The sequence below is a fragment of the Mytilus edulis genome, chromosome 9 (assembly GCF_963676685.1).
Source record: "Mytilus edulis chromosome 9, xbMytEdul2.2, whole genome shotgun sequence".
NCBI classification, from domain to species: domain Eukaryota; kingdom Metazoa; phylum Mollusca; class Bivalvia; order Mytilida; family Mytilidae; genus Mytilus; species Mytilus edulis.
The window spans coordinates 61,238,027-61,250,051 of NC_092352.1; the positions used below are offsets into that span (position 1 = coordinate 61,238,027).

At 31.0% G+C, this 12,025-nt stretch overlaps 1 long non-coding RNA gene across 1 annotated transcript; it reads left to right on the forward strand.

The window, feature by feature from the left end:
- The first annotated feature begins 1,465 nt into the window (after nt 1–1,465).
- On the forward strand, nt 1,466–11,770 carry LOC139488733 (uncharacterized). The gene is made up of 3 exons (XR_011656070.1): nt 1,466–1,751; nt 7,223–9,559; nt 10,848–11,770. It is a non-coding gene; the product is annotated as an uncharacterized lncRNA (long non-coding RNA).
- The last annotated feature ends 255 nt before the right edge of the window (nt 11,771–12,025 follow it).

A 12,025-nucleotide genomic window follows, 5' to 3' on the forward strand; every position in this document is an offset into this window, starting at 1 on the left:
TAATAACGCCATTGCTAAAAATAAAAAGATATTTTACAGCTAAATAATAGTATAGAAGACACAACATAGAAAACGGAAGATTAAGCAACACGAACCCCACCAAAAACTGGGGGTGATCTCCGGAAGGGTTAGCAGATCCTACTGCACATGTGGCACCCGTCGTATTGCTTATGTTATTACAAATCAGGTAAATAGTCTAATTCGGTAGGTCACATTTCGGTTTTATTTATTTATATGTTTGTTTGTTTTGTTTCGTTTAGCACCCCAAGGGTGACTGGGGTATAGAAATATGGTCACTTGATCTTCTCCCGACCGGCAGTAAAACGCTTGCTGAAGTGGGGAACGTTAAATTCGATGCCTCGTGTAAGGAGAATGCCACGCTCTTTGCACGTTAAGAACCCTTGCAACAACTTTTGAGGGGTCCGTAGGTGGCCTGCTGCAAGGCAAAATTTCTGTCCCTATCCAATATACCCCCATTTTCCAGTGGCAGTCCAAATTTCCCCGACCATCATCCCAGATGACCTCTATTGGATCAACCTACCTATTGTATTTATTGTGAACTTGACTAATTTGTTCTCGTCCTGAATATGCATGAAATATTTGCCATTGGACGTTAAGCAACCAACAATCAATCAATCAATGTTTCGTTTAGTCGATGTATCGTATACGTTCACCCGTATCCCCTTTTATGCATATTCTTGCTGCCATGCATGTTCAAATTTGTGGATCTTCCTAAAATATTTGCCACTGGACAGAAGACAACTTACAATTAATGAATAATATTTGCAGAATAATGACTTTTATTGAGATTGTATAACCTCCTCAGAATCATCAATAGTAAACATGGTCTACACCAAAAGATATATTTTTACACTCGCTTGATACATATTTCTGAATTGCAGAAAGTGCTAAACATATTACATCTATTGCTAAAATGTCGTCCGCAGTGGATTTTCATTATTATTGGGAAACGACCTTCATTATAAAAAACTAAGTAAACGTAACAACCAACAAACAGATACATACATTTGTATTTCATGTGAAATCAAAGCTTTTTTTTGTTTTTAATAAAGACTGAAGTCAGAGTAATAGACTTAACTCTATGTAGGGTTTAGATATAGAATTACGGATTGCAACATTCAAATTTATTTTAAAAAACAACATTTAGTTAAGGCATGAAAATCTTATCTTAGGGATAATTATTCCTAAACTAATAAAATATTGATAGTGGTACTTATACCTCTTTTATTAATTTTATAAACGAAAATCTGTTAACATTCATTGGCAAGAACACGATTTAAATGTTATGTACACCGTATCAGAATCAATTTTTAAAATATATTCCCTAAGATGGCAATACCACGTTACTATATTATCATATAATGAAAATAGATAATGGAGTTCCCATGCGATCAGAAATAATAGCTTTTATCCCCATCTAAAACTTTTCACCTCATTAATCCATTTCAAGCAACAAAAACTGACTTCAACAACATCAAGATAAATAGAGACCTGTTGCTGTTATGGAATTAAGCTTCTAGCGTTACGCCTGAAATCAACTTTTCTTCGATTAATGTATAAGGCTTACACTTCATTACCTAGTATCGATGTGGCAATACTTCGACTGCGGTTTGCTGCTATTGGTAAACATCTATGATGTTATGAACAAGACCTATCATGGTATCATGCTGTATGTTTAAATTGGAAAACCGTTCAATGATTATATTGTTGCTTTGATTTTACTCTATAAGGTAAGTCATTCATTAGCTTTTCTTAATTGTTTGGGATATTATGCAACTATTGGGAATTAACAGCCATATTAGGTATTATATTAACTACTATTTATTGAATTTTTTAAATATTTACTTACCTTCTAAAGTACCGTTTTGTAAATATTTACTCTTAATAAATAATAAAATATCTTGATGGCAATGTTTAGATTACAACAGAAATATTTTATGGCTGTTATTATTTACACAGGTCCAGACAGACAAATATTAATTATTTAGGGTTTTATATAGTACCATTTTATATTTTCTGCCAGTGAAGTAAGAAAGCAAAGACACTGCAAATATCCTAAGAGAAAAAAAGTTGACTAATTTTTTAGTGTTTTGCCTAGTGTTTACAAATGTGTCCTAAGATTTGACCAAAATCGTGGCAATTTCAAAAGGAGAAAATAATCATCAGGAAATTAAACAATCCGCCAAAATTGCTCTCTTCCCTCTCCTAAATAGATTATATGATGTGCAACGTTCGTGGTAAAAATTCCGTACATAGTTACATTTGTAATTAAGAAAAAATGCATTCCATTTTTTTTTAAGGTTTACTAGTTTAGTGCATTCCATCGCAAATATTTGAAATATGTCTTACTATAAAATCCTACGGTATGAGGACAATTCAATATCACAAAACGAAAGAACATAGAAGATAATCATAATTTAGTTTTCTGGAAAAAGATGGCTAAACTTTTTTGCAATATCGTGAGTACATTAAAAAAAAAATTTAAACGATCCTGATGGAGGTAAAGCCAGATTTATTTTATTTACTAACAATGGGTCTTTATCACTGCGGGTAGACCTTTTGTTTCCAAAAGAATAACTACCCCGAATACTCAACAATCAATTCAACGACATGCATCGAAAGAGGGGGTTCATTTGATGCCTGATTGTTTTGACTATTATTGTAAGGACATTTTGATTCTATATCTCTTCAGGTATTTATTCATTGATTTTCTTTGCATAAAAAATGTTGATCCTATGAGAATAACAAATATAACATCAAAACCCAATACATGAATTTGGGATAGATAAGTACCGTGACAGGTCTTATAGTAATGTGAATTCACACTCAAAAGAAAACAAACGACACAACGGAAACACAACTTTAAAATGTAACACACACAGAAACGAACTATAATATAACAATGGCCATATTCCTGACTTGGTACAGGACATTTTTTAAAGGAAACAATGATGGGTTGAACCTGGTTTTGTGGCATGCCAAACCTCCCTCATTTATGGCCATATGAAATATAACATTAAAATGACAACACAACATTACAGGACTACAATATACATAAATAGGAGAACAGATTAATCTTCACAATTATAAAGTTCTAAATTATATTTCAGCATATTTGAATCACAATGTTGTGCAATTTTACTAATTTGTCTTATTTAATTTTGTTTCTTTGCACTAGCACACATATTTTATATCTAATTCAACAAGTTTTATTATTGGATTCAATACTTCTGTTTAAATTTTGATTTTGCGGGAACATTTTAACTTACAAGATACATATTAATCGAAAAGGTATGATATAAAAAATAAAGCAATCTAGATTGATTTATGTTCAACACAATTTTAAATATGTAGAATATGGCGGAGTTGGCGGTAGCGTAACAGCACAACATAAGTACTGCAGATTAACAAAAAACAAGATTAAAACATTTAAACACAAAGTACCGATCACAGTTACTAATATATCAATCGGTACAATTTAGCATGAACCTGTCAGAAACAGACTGATATTCGATTAAGGAAACAACACGATAGATAGAACTACTTACGACAATATAAACAGACATATTGGTAGGGTGCTTTGAGTTTAAGCATCATCTTGCTCGTTGTTAATAAGGGCGCAAGACATTTTAGCGAAAATTTATAAACAACTCTGGGACATTTAAGCGCATACATTTGAGCCCATTTTAGCGCAGGATTAATCGGTTTACCTGTATTTTTGATAGCCCATTTTAGCGACAAATTACCGGGTTGAATAATATTCACCTTGCTATGAACAGTTCCCTGTAATTCGTAGCGAACAAATAATGATCCGGAGTTGTTCCATGCCCATTATAATGAGCCATTTTATGATTTTCATCAGCTGTTTAAGTTTTAATTTGATACTATCATCAAATTGCAAACAACTTGTATAAAAATACGAAGTGATAAAGACAAATATGCACCACAGTCTAGACAAGATAGACAGAAATAACAGTTCATACATAAATAAAATAGAAAAATAAGATAGCAATGAATGAGGTTGTTTAATGGATATATGCCTTTTGTGCTTCCTTGTTAAATATTTGTTTGATAACACAATGTTGAATGCTGTACCCCTATTTTTGACATGTTTACCTTTTTTTGTCTGTTTGTTTTGTTCACTCATCGGTGTCAATACATGTATAATGGAATTTGATGCGACTGTCATACAAGTGAGAGGTTTAGCCTGCTAAACAAACAGGTTCAATCAACTTTTTTTTACATAAGAAAATGTCTGTACCAAGTCAGGAATATGACAGTTGTTATCCATTCGTTTGATGTGTTTGAGATTTTGATTTTAATTTGATTAGGGACTTTCCGTTTTGAATTTTTTTTTGCGATTTTACTTTTTCCTACTGCAGTTTTATGAATTTTACATACACAATAACTGAAGCACAGGTCTTTTAAAATAAGATATAACCTTATATCTATTAAATTTTTTAAATTATTTTGTAGTCGAAATGTTTTAACATATTAACAGATAGCATTACACACCTTTGTGTTGTATTTACCTTTAGTATAGTATTGCATTGCAATGTGAAAGCATTTAAATAAACTAATGACGATTAATCTTTGAGTGGAAAATTATTTTATTAACGGACTAAGAACTTTCATAAATATTTAGAATGTGAAATGAAATATAAAATAAAGCATTACATTATTTAGACGTGCTTTGGTATTCTGTAATATTGAGTTGTAAATCATTGTATGTTTAACTGGTTTGATATTATTGTTTTCGTTTTATTCGCAGTATTTTACAATGACCACAGATTATGGGATCAGGGGAATCCAGAGTAAAGTGTTAAACACTGAATTTGTTTTACTGCCTTTTTTGTCTGGAATTTCATTCGACTGTCATACAATTAAGACGATTACCTAGCTATAAAACCAGGTTTAACTCAAAATTGTCTACCTAAGGAAATGCCTGTACAAAGTCAGAAGTCAGGAATATGACAGCTATTTTCATTGGTTTTATATATTTCAGCTTATGAGTTTGTCATTGATCAGGGACGTTTCGTTTTGAATATCAGTAGAGTTCGGTAATTTTGTTATTTTACTTTTTGTGAACAGACAGTGGTGTTTAATTGGGTCTTGCATGTGTCAGTTGATTAAATGCAGAAATAGTGTAAGACTTTGCGAAATTTTCAGCTACCCTAACCATGTAGAGTATACGCATAAAAAAAAGATTAATAGCTATTACGTGTTTGCAAAATAAGACATTGCTTATCATTTTACTCTTCTAATCCGCTCGTCTGTGTCAATAGAAACAGACTTATCACTGGACATATATTATATCTTTACTCTCCCACAAGGAATCTTCTAGCTCAAAGCATAACGAACGATTTATTCTGTAAATTAGATATAACTTTCTTCTATAAAATCATAATCTGTAAACTTGCTTTTACAAGATATTGATCGATACAGTTTATACCATATATTGAACACAGAGAATAAAATACTAATGGAAAAAAGCGATGGTTGTAATTAAGACGTTAAAATATATGTTTGTACATTTATATAACAATAACGAATCATTAAAATTGTATCATTGGTAGTAAAAACACGGTAACAAGGCACATGAGTAAACATCATTGAATTGTAAACATAAAAAAGAATGGGAATAAAAATAAAATATTAACTATCTAGAACACCCAGGGGAAAGAGGTTAAAAAATCGAAGGTACATAGCATGTAAAATGTGAAACTAAATATTTGAACGTTACACAAGCACGCAAATGAACGTATCTTAAAACAATTTTTTTTTGTGTTACCGAACTACAAAACAAAAATATCCAAAAGAATAAAAATAAAAACAAGACACTCTTTCAATTTTACGCCATGCAGTTAATCATGTCGAAAGGCTCAATACAATCAGGAAATGCAATGTTAAAATGAAAGTACGTCTGCTTTACACTTTAACGAACATTTCGACCTACCTAATTCTGTTTTACATACAATGGCTTCACCGTATAAAAAGAGTGAATTGAGTCTTGTTCATCAAATAGTTCTTTTAGCGAAGAAATAGAGCAACAACTGTCTATGTACTTTTTGGTGATTGAAAAGCATAGCATAACTCAAATAGCACATTTTCTAGCATATTTACTTATTTGTCTATATGCCATTTTGTTAACATATTTTTTTTTATAGTGATTAAGATTATAACACATATTTGACCTTTTTTTTTTTTTACATACTTACCTATTATGTCTGTTTATTTTGTTCACACATTGTTGTCATTCGAATTGTATGCGACTGTCATATAAGAGAGAGGTTTAGCAAGCCATGAAAACAATTTCAATCTACTATTTTCAACATAAGGAAACATCTGTACCAAGCCAGGAGCATGACAGTTCTTTTTCATTTAATCAATTTGTTTGACCTTTTATTTTGCTATTCGATTAGAGACTTTTCGATCAGAATTTTCCTTGGAATTTGGAATTTTGTTATTTTACTTTGTATCGAGATAAATCATTTCTACAAATACAAATCATGTACGTGTTCTTATATGACTATAGTACATACATAATTATTAACTATAAATTGTAGATTTTCTGATGTCTGGGTGCATGCTTCGAAATTGATTTTCGTTCATAGTGTACACTATTTGGTCATCATAAGCTTGAAAGCAGAAATCCCTTAAGTGTCTACATTCATAAATCAGAGACATTTAAAGGTTCAACAATGTCATATTCATCCTTTTATAAACATTCTTGGATAAATCAAGTAGAAGATAAGTTACATGTGTTATGTAATTTGTTGTAATAGAAGTTACAAATAAGTTAATAGATATTGATTGTCGAGAAACATGTACCAATCCTACCGTTTACTTAAATTGGAGTTGTTAAACGATGCATGCAATTCAATAAATACTATACTCAAATTGTTAGGATTGTTTGAAAAGGATATGTCATTCAGTTTTTAAATTATTTATTGAATTACAGTTTGTTTGAAGTCTTCTTTTGCAACAGTAATGTTATTGTTGAAGCATGGTTAATACACATGGAGAGAGGAAATTCTCTGCATGTAATAAAACAACAGGCTTGTTCACTTAATGAATAATACAGGTCTAAGAACTTTGCAATTATTAAAGGTGTCCTTAAAATAACGAATTGATGAAATAGAATAATTAAAACGCTATAATTCGTATGAAACTTATTATCTTTGAAATTTTTATATTTAAGGCAATTGGTGCTCTAAAGGGAAATAAATAAAGAATGTCATTAATGACAAGTCATTAGAAAACAAGGAAGGAAGCTGAAAAAATGGTGCAGTTGTTTTATTACGAAAGCAGAGGAAAATGTTGTCGGAAAGTTTTCAGTTACCATGGTTATCCTGCAAAAGTTTTGTTATTTCCCTATGAAGGATGGGCACAACCTGCTTTAGTCTCGTACTGGATCTTAAAAACATACTTTTGGAGTCGCAGCAAATGCAAAATTGTAGAGGTAACAGGGTCAACAAAGAGAACAACTAAAGGAAAAATGACAGACAAAGGCAAAGACGCGATGTTAATCACCGGACGATTTAAGGATGCTAAAAATCCAGATTTCCGGATGACATTAACAAGCAATGTAAGCAATGCAGACTTTCAGCAAGGATATTGTGTCACAGGAACTCTCGAAAGGGGAGACAAACGTAAAAGTGAATACCAGCTAACACATTATGCTATGGTTAGAAGAAAGGGCTATGACGACAAAACTTAATTTTAAGATGTCAGCTTTAATATGAAGCAAATTCAATTTATTTTTGCAAGCTTGTCATGAGCTTTCAAAAACTGGTAATATTTAAACGCATTTCGTTAATCATTGTGCCAAGCTAACGAATTTGTTAGGTAGTAATAATGTTGACATTTTCTTAATTATCCCGATGCCATTTTTGTCGAATTCCGATAATCAATGTTTGCTACTATTACCACCACAAAATAATTACTTTTATTCTATAACACTGAACTGTAAGCAGAAAATGACATTACAATACATATCAACAGTCTAAGCAATACATCAACCATTCTACTGATAATGTAGATTACAGGGTCACAATAATTGCAGGTTGTATTTTGTACATTGGATATGAAACCGGGATATTGGCAACTGCATTGTGTATTTTACAGATACATTTTAAAAGTTTTCAAAGGAATCGCTATATATTTAGTTTTTATATAGGGCAAGTATTTGTTATTGCTTTTTGTATTCGTACCATTCTTTATAACAGTCGGGCAGCACACATTTAACTCTCAAATATTTAAAAAAAAAATGTAACACAGAAAGGCTATGTTTAGACATAACGAGTTATACGGTATAAACAACAAAATTTGTGCATAGAAAAATATTTTTAATCCCTTTCAATAATTATTGAGAAAAAAAATATTAAATAATCAAGTAGGTTCTAAAAGCGTCGTATATTCCAAAAATTAAGAAACTATGTCTCATATTATCTTAAAACTGTAAAAGTATTAAGGCGAACATGAGGAATTTTGTTTGGAAAAGTAGTGATGAATATTCTAGCTTGATATTATGATTGATTTCATCTATGATGAATTTAATTAAAAACTTAATCAGATAATCCACAGATTAACAAATTCATGCAAACAATCTGCAGCTTGTATGAAAAACAAGCTTCATGGACGAAATTAAGAATGTATGTTCTCAAAGATTTGTTTTCTTATCATAAACCTTTATTGTTAAATATTTTAACTCAAAGACACCAATGGAATAATTCAATGATTTATACTGGTAATGTTTATTTGTATTCCTCAAAATAAAACCAGATGCATGTCAATCTCATCATGACAATATTTTACATTATTCTTGTAATCTTTGATCACATTGGATATTATTTTATTCTTAGTCGAAGCTATTATCTGATGCTGAGTTTTGAAATGAAATCGTAAGACTTATTTACAAAAGCTTGCTGAGAATGATATTATTTCAAAGGACGTGATCGATTTTCTTACATCCTTTTATTTCTATTCTTCAGTATTCTATATGATCATGATGATTGTTATTCGACATGCGTCTTAACTTTTCATTACTTAAATCCTTTTCCAGTCGTGTCTTACATTATTGATTAGCGGTTATATATGTAGATAGTTCGCAACGGTTAATTGCCTGATACGTTTGACAAATGCAGGCTATTAATGCTTGATCGTAATATCCTTGGCACAATTTGATGGACATTTTAATACATGTTTAGAATTATTATTAGAATTTACGGCAGTATTATAGCTATGGCTAATGGAAAAGTCAAAAGGGTATTAATTGATGTTCTTAGATTATTGAAATCTTTTCGGATATACGATTTTAAAATCAAATTTGAATAAGAACACAATAATCATTATCCATCTCGAATGAAATCCTATTATTTTTTGGCCAGAAACGTGTATAACAATGGCAGATTTTTTATTATTTTATGTCCGAGTTTTTAATGTACCGATAATTAATAATTTAACTTAATATAAAATATGAAACTTTAATCATTATATCTACATACATGTAAAAGCATTATCATTCCAGGTTTAAAGGGTACTGATCCACTTTTTCGTAATCAGTGTATCTACATGCATGTTAAGGCATTAGCATTCCAGGTTTAAAGGATACTGTTCCACTTTTTCGTAATCAGTATATCTACATACCATACATGTTAAGGCATTATGATTTAAGGTTTAAAGGGTACTGTTCCACTTTTTCGTAATCATTATATCTACCTACATGTTACGGCATTAGCATTCCGGGTTTAAAGAGTACTGATCCACTTTTTCGTAATCATTATATCTACCTACATGTTACGGCATTAGCATTCCAGGTTTAAAGGGTACTGATCCACTTTTTCGTAATCATTATATCTACATACATGTTAAGGCATTAGCATTCCAGGTTTAAAGGGTACTGATCCAATTTTTCGTAATCAGTATATCTACCTACATGTTACGGCATTAGCATTCCGGGTTTAAAGAGTACTGATCCACTTTTTTGTAATCATTATATCTACCTACATGTTAAGGCATTAGCATTCCAGGTTTAAAGGGTATTGATCCACTTTTTCGTAATCAGCATATCTACCTTCATATTAAGGCATTATCATTCCAGGTTTAAAGGGTACTGATCAACTTTTTCGTAATCATTATATCTACCTACATGTTAAGTCATTAGCATTCCAGGTTTAAAGGGTACTGATCCAGTTTTTCGTAATCAGTATATCTACATACATGTAAAGGCATTATCATTCCAGGTTTCAAGGGTATTGATCCACTTTTTCGTAATCATTATATCTACCTACATGTTAAGGCATTAGCATTCCAGGTTTAAAGGGTACTGATCCACTTTTTCGTAATCAGTAAATCTACATACATGTTAAGGCATTAGCATTCCAGGTTTAAAGGGTATTGATCCACTTTTTCGTAATCATTATATCTACCTAAATGTTAAGGCATTAGCATTCCAGGTTTAAAAGGTACTGATCCATTTTTTTGTAATCATTATATCTACCTAAATGTTTAGGCATTAGCATTCCAGGTTTAAAGGGTACTGATCCATTTTTTCGTAATCAGTATATCTACCTACATGTAAAGGCATTAGCATTCCATGTTTAAAGGGTACAGTACTTATCCAATTTTTCGTAATCAGTATATCCACATACATGTAAAGGCATTATCATTTAAAGTTTAAAGGGTACTGATCCACTTTTTCGTAATCAGCATATCTACATAAATGTTAAGGCATTAGCATTTCAGGTTTAAAGGGTACTGATCCACTTTTTCGTAATCAGTATATCCACATACATGTAAAGGCATTATCATTCAAGGTTTTAAAGGGTACTGGTCCACATTTTCGTTTAAATTTTTGTTTTACGTGGAATGGACATTCCTTGCAATTGAATATAATTTCTCCTTTTCACATGAAAAAGTATGAATAATCATAATGTATCTTAAAATTATTCAGAGAGATATATTTCGATTATGACGTTGAATTGTTTTGTATACAAAAGGTCACTGTAAAAACGGTCCTCGGACAAAACTTCGTAATATATCTATGTTTCTATTTTAAATAACTTTTTATAGTTCATAGACCTCAGATATGGATAACGCTAAACTCTATCCTTACAAAAGGACACGAGTGCACATACGAACTGGTACAGACAATTTTCAATTTATTGGAATTTGTACAAGTATGAAGAACATGATAACATGTTTATAAAAGTCAAATCTTTGTGTTGATATGTCATGTTATCAGAAAGAAAATCAGTCGTAAATATTTATATTATTGAGTTTGATTGAAATGCTCGATTCATTCACTGTATGTTTTTTCTTTCTTAGAACATTTTTGTTCGGTACAAACCACCACCTTGTCTCTAGATAGTTTTAACCTTTTCAGTAGACGGCGACCGAACTGGAAATCTTTAATCTTTGTAGCTGATGGTACCGTAAACGTATTATTGCTTTTAAATATGTTGTAAAAAAGGTGATAATGATACAACGGACTTTGCTGAATGTAACAAATGTTCTCAATTTAAGTACAAATGTATCTGTTATTTTGTATATAAGAAAACGTCCAATAGAATATTTATTACATTTTTGGTAGCTTTTAGAGTTATATTGTTAGACGAATTGTTAAGTTGTGATATGATAATGTTGTGCAATAGAGTTCATATTTTTTTGTGCTATGATCATAATACTCATTGTTGAATGTAACAAAATTGGATTACATTACTTAATAAAATGGCTTATTGTTTTACAAGATTTGTATTTCAAAATAGAAAAGATTGAATGCATTATGAATTAGTAAACATTGCACAAAACTTTCTATATGCACTTGACAGTACCAAACACAGAAGAACTATACCAAAATCATTATTCCTAATCTCAAAGTTACAACTAGGCCTCTAACAAGAAACACATGCTCAAATATTACCGCTAGTTCGTGCTATCCATAGCAAATGTATAGTCTTGAGTGAAATCATTTGTCAGATATGGACAGATCTACATCTTTGAC